Source organism: Vigna unguiculata, chromosome 1 (genome assembly GCF_037176805.1).
Source record: "Vigna unguiculata cultivar grain cowpea cultivar isolate G323 ecotype 2 chromosome 1, ASM3717680v1, whole genome shotgun sequence".
Taxonomy (NCBI): Eukaryota; Viridiplantae; Streptophyta; class Magnoliopsida; order Fabales; family Fabaceae; genus Vigna; species Vigna unguiculata.
Genome location: NC_140792.1, coordinates 14,612,332 through 14,620,720, shown reverse-complemented (window position 1 = coordinate 14,620,720; position 8,389 = coordinate 14,612,332).

Below are 8,389 nucleotides of genomic sequence, written 5' to 3'. Positions count from 1 at the left end.
AAAAACCCTCTTGTGTCTCAACCATTTGTGAGAGTTTCCTCCCTTGGGAGTGAATACTTTTAAGCCTTATCTTGCATAGCAAGTGGCGGCACACATCCACTCATCTTCAAGGTTGCCATGGCTTCTAGCCTAGCCTTGTAGTGGCGTGCTTCTCACATTTTTACCATTTCTTTCCTTTCCATTTTATGTTTTCTTCTTCCTTTAATTGTTCTTGGTTTTATATGGTTTATGTGCTTTCCATTTCCTTTTTGTTTTGAATCAATCCATCATCTTCTTCTCTTGAGCTTTTTGAAAGGAACCTTCACATCTAGATAGCTTGCTATCTTAATGTCCAGTGGGGATTTCACTTAGCTTTCTTAATCAACTCACACCATATTCAATAATATTAAAAAGGAACAAGATAGTCCTTCATCAGGGGTCGCCAAAACATTGGCCATGCTTAAAGAGAAATTCTTTTGGCCCCATATGAAAAGGGAAATACAAAACTATTGCGCTAGTTATTTGAATTGTTTACATGCTAAGTCTAGCGCAATGCCTGCAAGGATGTATACTCCTTTGCCTGTTGCTTCCACCCCTTGGGAGGATATAAGTATAGATTTTGTCCTAGGGCTTCCAAGGACTTCTAGGGGTGTTGACTCTATATTTGTGGTAGTGGATCATTTTTCTAAAATGGCACATTTTATACCATGCCACAAAGTAGATGATGCTAGCAACATAGCAAGGTTGTTCTTTAGAGAAGTGGTTCGCCTCCATGGTTTACCCAAAACAATTGTGTATGATAGTGGTGGAGCTCCAAAGGTGCGTGAAGAGCTCCATGTGCAGCGAAAATTGGATGAAGGAAAGGAGGCAAGTTGGAAGGCACTTGCAAGCAATGGAAGGTGAGAGAGGTGATAGGATTTCCTAATCTATGCTAGCCTAAGGAAGGTGGCTAGAGGTAGAGAGAGGAAATCTCTAGAAAGTGGTGACTCTCAAAGGCAGTAGAGGGAGGAGTGCTCTCAACTCAAGTTGCATCTATTGCTTAAAATTTCAAGAGTGTCTACAAATGATTGAAATTTTGGCTTTTATATGAAGCCATTTACACATGAGAAAGGAGAGCCATTGGATGGAGTGGGCATTGATCTTGGCCCTTAGATCAAACTTGGATAAGGAGGCTTGATCTTGGCCATTGGATGATGCCTTGGAAAAGGAGGAAGCATTCCTAACCCTTGGATGCTTTGGATCCATGAGGTGTAGGAAGAAGTGTTGACTTCCCCTTAGTCCACCTTAGCTCTTTTGATAGCTCATGGCCAAATCTCCTATTGGGCTTAGTCAAGCCCAATTTTATCAATTGAACTACTTATTGTTTGACTTATTATTCTAGAAAGCAAAGGCTAAACAATGGGCCAATATTATTGTTATTCTATTGCTCTTTGAGACACCTCTTCAAATCTTCACATCTTTTTTGGCCCATGTGAAGAGTATGAGAAGCCCATGTGGGTTTGGGCCATCTTGAATGAAGCTCAATTGGATCTTTTTGAGCATGCTCCTTGTTATTGGGCCTCTTGATGGGCTTGGGTTTGAAGGTGCATGTGGGCCATGTATTAGGCCTTCAGCATGATTTAGGCCTAGGCGTTGACCCAAGCTATAAGCCTTGTTGGGATCACATCATCCCCTCCCACTTGAAGAGGATCTGACCTCAGATCAAGAGGGTCATTTAATGCTCACAGCAACTAAAGCTGGGTTCCACCAGGATCAAAAACATATCTGCAACAGTCATCAAACAGAATTGGAATAAAATCATGAAGTCCATGCAATATAATTGATTGGGCAATGTGTGAAAGTGGGCTTATAAATTTGGAAAAAGTTGGGATTAGGCCCATTTCACAAAAAGAGTGTTTCACACTTTGACTTGGATGATTTTTGAAAAGAATTTTAAAGTGAAAGTGTTTTTTGGCACTATATTTTGAAGAGGATGAAATAAGGGAATGAGATAAAGAAAAAAAATTTGAGAAGGAAACAAAACAAGAGATTTAATGAAAAAGTGAGAAGAGTTTAAAGATGGGAAAACTCCCTTTGGAACTTGGGTCTTCATGAAAGGAATTGGTGAAGGATTACACACCAAATCCCTAACAATGAGTTCCCTTAAAGTTGAATTACTCTTTAACTCTACCACTTTTGATTTTCTTTCAAAGTCACTCTCTTTTTTTAATTTCTCTCTTGCTTCAAAGTCTTTTCTCTCATTCTCTTCTTTGGCTTTTCTAATATTCTCCTCTTTTGCCTTTTCTTCCTCATATCTTTTCTTCTGCTCTTTTATCTCTTTTTCCTCTTGTTCTCTTTTAGCATGAAGCTTCTCAAGCTTTTCTCTTTGCATCTCAAACTCTCAAAGCTTTTCAAGCTTCTCTCGTGCTCTCTTTTGTTTTTCTCTCTCTTTTTATTCACTAAAGAGCAAGTCCAAATTGGTCTTAAAATCCTTTTCTAGTCTAGAAAACTTAGCAAGATTTTGGATGAATGCATCACCTATGTCAATGAAGTTTTCTATCTTAGACTGTTGCTCTTTAGTTATCCTAAATGAAGGGGGAATGAAATGTTTCCACATGCATGATTTTCTCCCCTTTTTCACTTTATACTATCTCTTTTGCCACCACTCAGATGCACGTCCTATAAACCTAGAAGTAACATGCCTAAGAATGTCAAATTGACTATATTTACTAAAGAATGGTTGCACCAATTTCTCTGTATCCCACATCATATCTCTAAATGATATTGGTTCTATATCCTCCCCAAAGAATGGAATGTCACTATGAAATGTATGATGCAACTCATGACTACCATGCTTATGCAACCTAGGACTATATGTAGAATATGTACTCATGGTGATTGAATGAACTTATGCAACTTAAACAAAGTGTGGTAGAGGAAATCAATCACAAGTGGAACTCCAGGTTAGGCGAGGTGAGTCTTTAAGACTTCTTAAATACCAAGGCCAATCCTTGCCAAGATACACTTGTAAGAGGTTTCAAAGATCACACAAGTGTCTAAGTGTTAATTAAATACAATCACTTCAGTCACTAAGCACAAAACAAGCAAACAAGACTCAAATAAATTTAACACTAAAAACAGACCCCTAATTGGCAAAATTTTAGAGACTTTGGTCTCAAAAATCAAGCCACTATGCAACGTGAAAACATGAATCTAAACTATGCGGCCTAATGTAAGGTGAGAAAGCACTTAGAACCTTACCAAACCTTGAGAGACCATGGTTTGATGGCTCTTGATACCATTATGGTGGAGCTCCAAAGGTGCATGAAGAGTTCCATGTGCAGCGGAAATTGGATGAAGGAATAGAGGCAAGTTGGAAGGCACTTGCAAGCAATGAAAGGTGAGAGAGGTGATAGGATTTCCTAATCTATGCTAGCCTAAGGAAGGTGGCTAGAGGTAGAGAGAGGAAATCTCTAGAAAGTGGTGACTCTCAAAGGCAATAGAGGGAGGAGTGCTCTCAACTTAAGTTGCATCTATTGCTTAAAATTTCAAGAGTGTCTACAAATGATTGAAATTTTGGCTTTTATATGAAGCCATTTACACATGAGAAAGGAGAGCCATTGGATGGAGTGGGCCTTGATCTTGGCCCTTAGATCAAGCTTGGATAAGGAGGCTTGATCTTGGCCATTGGATGATGCCTTGGAAAAGGAGAAAGCATTCCTAACCCTTGGATGCTTTGGATCCATGAGGTGTAGGAAGAAGTGTTGACTTCCAGTTAGTCCACCTTGGCTCTTTTGATAGCTCATGGCCATATCTCCTATTGGGCTTAGTGAAGCCCAATTTTATCAATTGAACTACTCATTGTTTGACTTATTATTCTAGAAAGCAAAGCCTAAACAATGGGCAAATATTATTGTTATTCTATTGCTCTTTGAGACACCTCTTCAAATCTTCACATCTTTTTTGGCCCATGTGAAGAGTATGAGAAGCCCATGTGGGTTTTTGGGCCATCTTGAATGAAGCTCAATTGGATCTTTTTGAGCATGCTCCTTGTTATTGGGCCTCTTGATGGGCTTGGGCTTGAAGGTGCATGTGGGCCATGTATTAGGGCTTCAACATGATTTGGGCCTAGGCGTTGACCCAAGCTATAAGCCTTGTTGGGATCACATCAGATAGGGATGCTAAATTCCTAATCCATTTTTGGAGGACCTTGTGGTCTAGGCTAGGAACAAAACTTTCTTTCTCTACCTCTTATCACCCACAAACTGATGGGCAAACCGAGGTAGTCAATATATCCCTTTCCACATTGCTTAGGGTTTTGCTTAAGGGGAATCATAAATCTTGGGATGAATATCTTCCCTACATTGAATTTGCTTAAATAGAGTGGTCCATAGCACCACCAAACTCTCACCCTTTGAGGTAGTTTATGGTTTTAACCCTCTCACACCATTGGACTTATTATCTCTTCCAACTTGTTTTGATTTTGTTCATAAAGAAGGGGTTTCTAAGTCCAAGTTCATAAAAGATTTTCATGAGAAAGTTAAACACCAAATTCAAGCCCAAGTTGAAAAGATTGCTCATTCTAAAAACAAAGGCAAGAGAGTTCGATCTTTTAATGAAGGAGATTTAGCTTTGTTGCACTTAAGAAAGTAAAGATTTCCTAATATAAGAAAATCCAAACTTAGTCCCCGAGGTGATGGTCCATTCCAAATCATCAAGAAGATCAATAATAATGTTTATCAATGGAATCTTCCTCTGGAATATGGTGTGCATCCTACTTTCAACATTACTGATTTGGTTCCTTTTGTAGGTATTTTTGATGAAGAGGGTGACCACCAAGATTTGAGGGAAAATCCTCTTCAAGGGGGAGGGGATGATGTGACCCCAACAAGCCCAAGGTCAACTGCATCAACAAGCCCAAGCCCACATCAAGGCCCAATCACTAGAAGCATGATGAGAAAGATTCACATGGGCCTCTCACAAGATGATCAAGTCAATCATGGGCTTTTTACATTATTCACATGGGCTAAAGAAATCTATAAAATATGAAATGATTTATGAAGGAAGTAGTATAGATTTAAATTGGGCCATTGTTTAGGCCTTGTTTTTCTAGAATAATAAGTCAAACAATGTGTAGTTGAATTGATACAATTGGGCTTGACTAAGCCCAATAGGAGATTTGGCCATGAGCTACCAAAGGTCAAAGGTGGACTAAGTGGAAGTCAACATTCTATCCTACACCTCATGGATCATGCATCCCATGGAGCCAAGTCCACACTCCACCCATGTGCCTCCTTCATCCAAGGGCTAAGAGAGTGTCTTCTTTTCCAAGTCTTCATCCAAAGGCTAGGAAAATGCCTCCTCTCCAAGCCACCATCCAAGGGTGATGATTAAAGCTTCTCCTCCAAGCTTGATCTAAGGGCCAAGAATTAGTCTAGCTTTGAGGCTCACATATAAAAGCCAAAAGTCGACCATTTATACATTTTAACTCTTGAAATTTCTAATAGAATGTTTGTGTTGAGATCACTCTACTCTTCTATTATTTTGAGAGCACACATGGCTAACCTTCTCCTTCATCTCTTCTAGCCACCTTCCATACCATAGCTCCACTTCTACTCTTCATCTTCACCAAAAACCTCCATTGCCTAAAGCTCTTCTTGCTCTTATCTTCATTTCCGCTGCATTTCATCTTCTTTTTGTTGTCTTCTATGGATTTCCTTCCTCTCTTACACCAAGGACGTCCATCAATGCACCCATTGTGTCCTAACGGTGTAGATAAAACTTATTTTCTGGTCTATAGGCTTTTTAATTTTTTGGGTAGCTCTAAATAATCTCACAGGTCTCTAGAGTCGAAGTCAACGTCCAGACATAATCCACAATGGCAGGCGACCTAACAAATGTGACATGTCAAGAGGAAGCAAACTCTAGATGAAGTCTTCACAATAGCCAAGTAGATCCGAGATCTAACATGACAATCGTTGGACCTCCACTCCCTATGGCTCACTCAGAACCGGGTATAGGGCCTCAATATCACAACGACAGAATTAGCCTAAAAAGTATAATGTGTGAAGGGAGCAACCTAAAATTACCAAATCCCCCACCTTCAAAACAACTAGAAAACTTCCCAAGAAGATATAGACAAATATAGAAATTTTCATCTACACTAGGGTTTAATAATTTCACAATATAATAAATCACAACATTAAAGCAAATATAAATCACATCAAACCAAATGAAAATAAATGTATACAAAGGAGAAAAAAGTAAAAAGGGGAAAACAAATATGTATAAACATATATTTTGCACGCTTAATTAATTAGGATTGACTCTCTAGAACAGTCCCCAATGGAGTTGCCATCTGTCGCAACCGGGGTCACGATGGAACAACGAAAAAATTATTTTAAAATACAGAGGAGTTGCCACCATAATTTATTAAGGAAAACTATAGAAAAACTTTAAAAAGAAATAGTCTTCGAAACCAAGTTTGGGTTCGACAGTTGGTTACGTGTGGAGAAGGTATTACCACTCCACAACGCCCATCCAAAGACGGTTCCTTTTAATTAAGTGTGCAAAATTAATGCAATTTTTTAAAATATTTGGTTTCCCGCAAAAAATAAAATAAAATAAAATAAAATAAATAAATAAAATTAAAAAAATCAAACAAATCAAACAAATCAAAAAAAATACCAAATATTAAAGAAAATAATATTGAAATTTTTATTTGGGCCTGCCAAGGATTAACCTTGCTCCTACGTATCTCCATTCGCAATGGAGAATCAGGGTTACGTAGTTCTTTATAAAGATTTTAAATTTTTAGGAATTGAACCCGACAAGAACTTCGCCTCGCTCCTATGTATTTCCATTCAGAATGGAAAATCAGGGATCACGTAGTTTAAAGGAGTACGAAAAATGATTTTGAAAATATTTTTAATTTTTTTTAAGACAAACCCGACAAAGACTTGGGCTTGCTCCTACGTATTTCCATTTAGAATGGAAAATCAGGGATCACGTAGTTCTAAATAAAAGACTACAGAAAATGATTTTGAAAATATTTTAATTTTTTTAAGGCGAACCCCACAAAGACTTGGCCTTGCTCCTACGTATTTCCATTTAGAATGGAAAATCAGGGATTACGTAGTTTTAGAATAGAATAAAAAAACGTTTGAAAAAGATGGAAGGGTTTTGATGAAGGATTGTCTTGTTCCTTTTTAAGATTATTGAATATGGTGTGAGTTGATTAAGAAAGCTAAGTGAAATCCCCATTGGACATTAAGATAGTAAGTTATCTAGATGTGAAGGTTCCTTTCAAAAGCTCAAGAGAATAAGATGATGGATTGATTCAAAACAAAAAGGAAATGGAAAGCACATAAACCATAAAAAACCAATAATAATTAGCAAGAAGAAAACATAAAATGAAAAGGAAAGATATGGTAAAATATGTGAGAAGCACGCCACTACAATGCTAGGCTAGAAGCCATGGCAACCTTGAAGATGAGTGGATGTGTGCCGCCACTTGCTATGCAAGATAAGGCTTAAAAGTATTCACTCCCAAGGGAGGAAACTCTCACAAATGGTTGAGACACAAGAGTGTTTTTATTTCAAAATGTTCAACCCTTTTACATGTCTACGAGCACCCCTTATATAGAAGAGTTTAGGGGCCTCTAAGAAAATAAAAGATACCTAAGGATGTCTCTACAAAAGTCTAACCCTAGCTTCTAGAAACTAGGTCAAATAAGGTTACAAAAATGAGAGACAAAAGACCTATGGTGTGTGCAAGGCTAATTTCGTTCTAGCATAAAAGGAGACAAAGAATGTGTCTTATATGTCTCCAAAAAGTGGCCAAAGTGTGCTAAAAACAAAGGAGACCAAAGGTACATAGGTACACTTGATTCATGCCTTTTACTTTATGCTTTATGCCTTTGCTTTACTCTTTCCTCCACATCATTTATGCTCCCTAATTACCATGCGCCACCTAGCATTGCTTTCTTACTCCTAATTAACCTACAAAGCAAATAAGCATAGATTAGCATGTTGGCTTAAGTCAAGTCAACTATAGTCAACAAGTCAAACCTAGTCAAAGGTCAACAAGTCAACTAAAGTTGATTCAACTAAGTTAACTTTGGGAATCAAAAATAACAAACACAAATGAAAGGGAGGAAGGATTAGTGAATGATGGAGGCGTGGTTCGAGACCGTCAAGGGATTAGAAAACAGAAGATGAAATCATGCCCAGGATCTTCAAAGAGATCTCAAATTAGCTTAAGAATGTAGAATAGGAACTCTTTAATATTTTTTTTGTAATGTTTTTGTTTGGGCATTTTCAGACCTTTAGTTATGTTGGGCCTTTTTGTGTTTCTGTCCATATTATATAAGCCCTTGTGAGACACATTTGTATTCAGATTTGAGTTATATGAAAATTTGAGTTTTCTGTA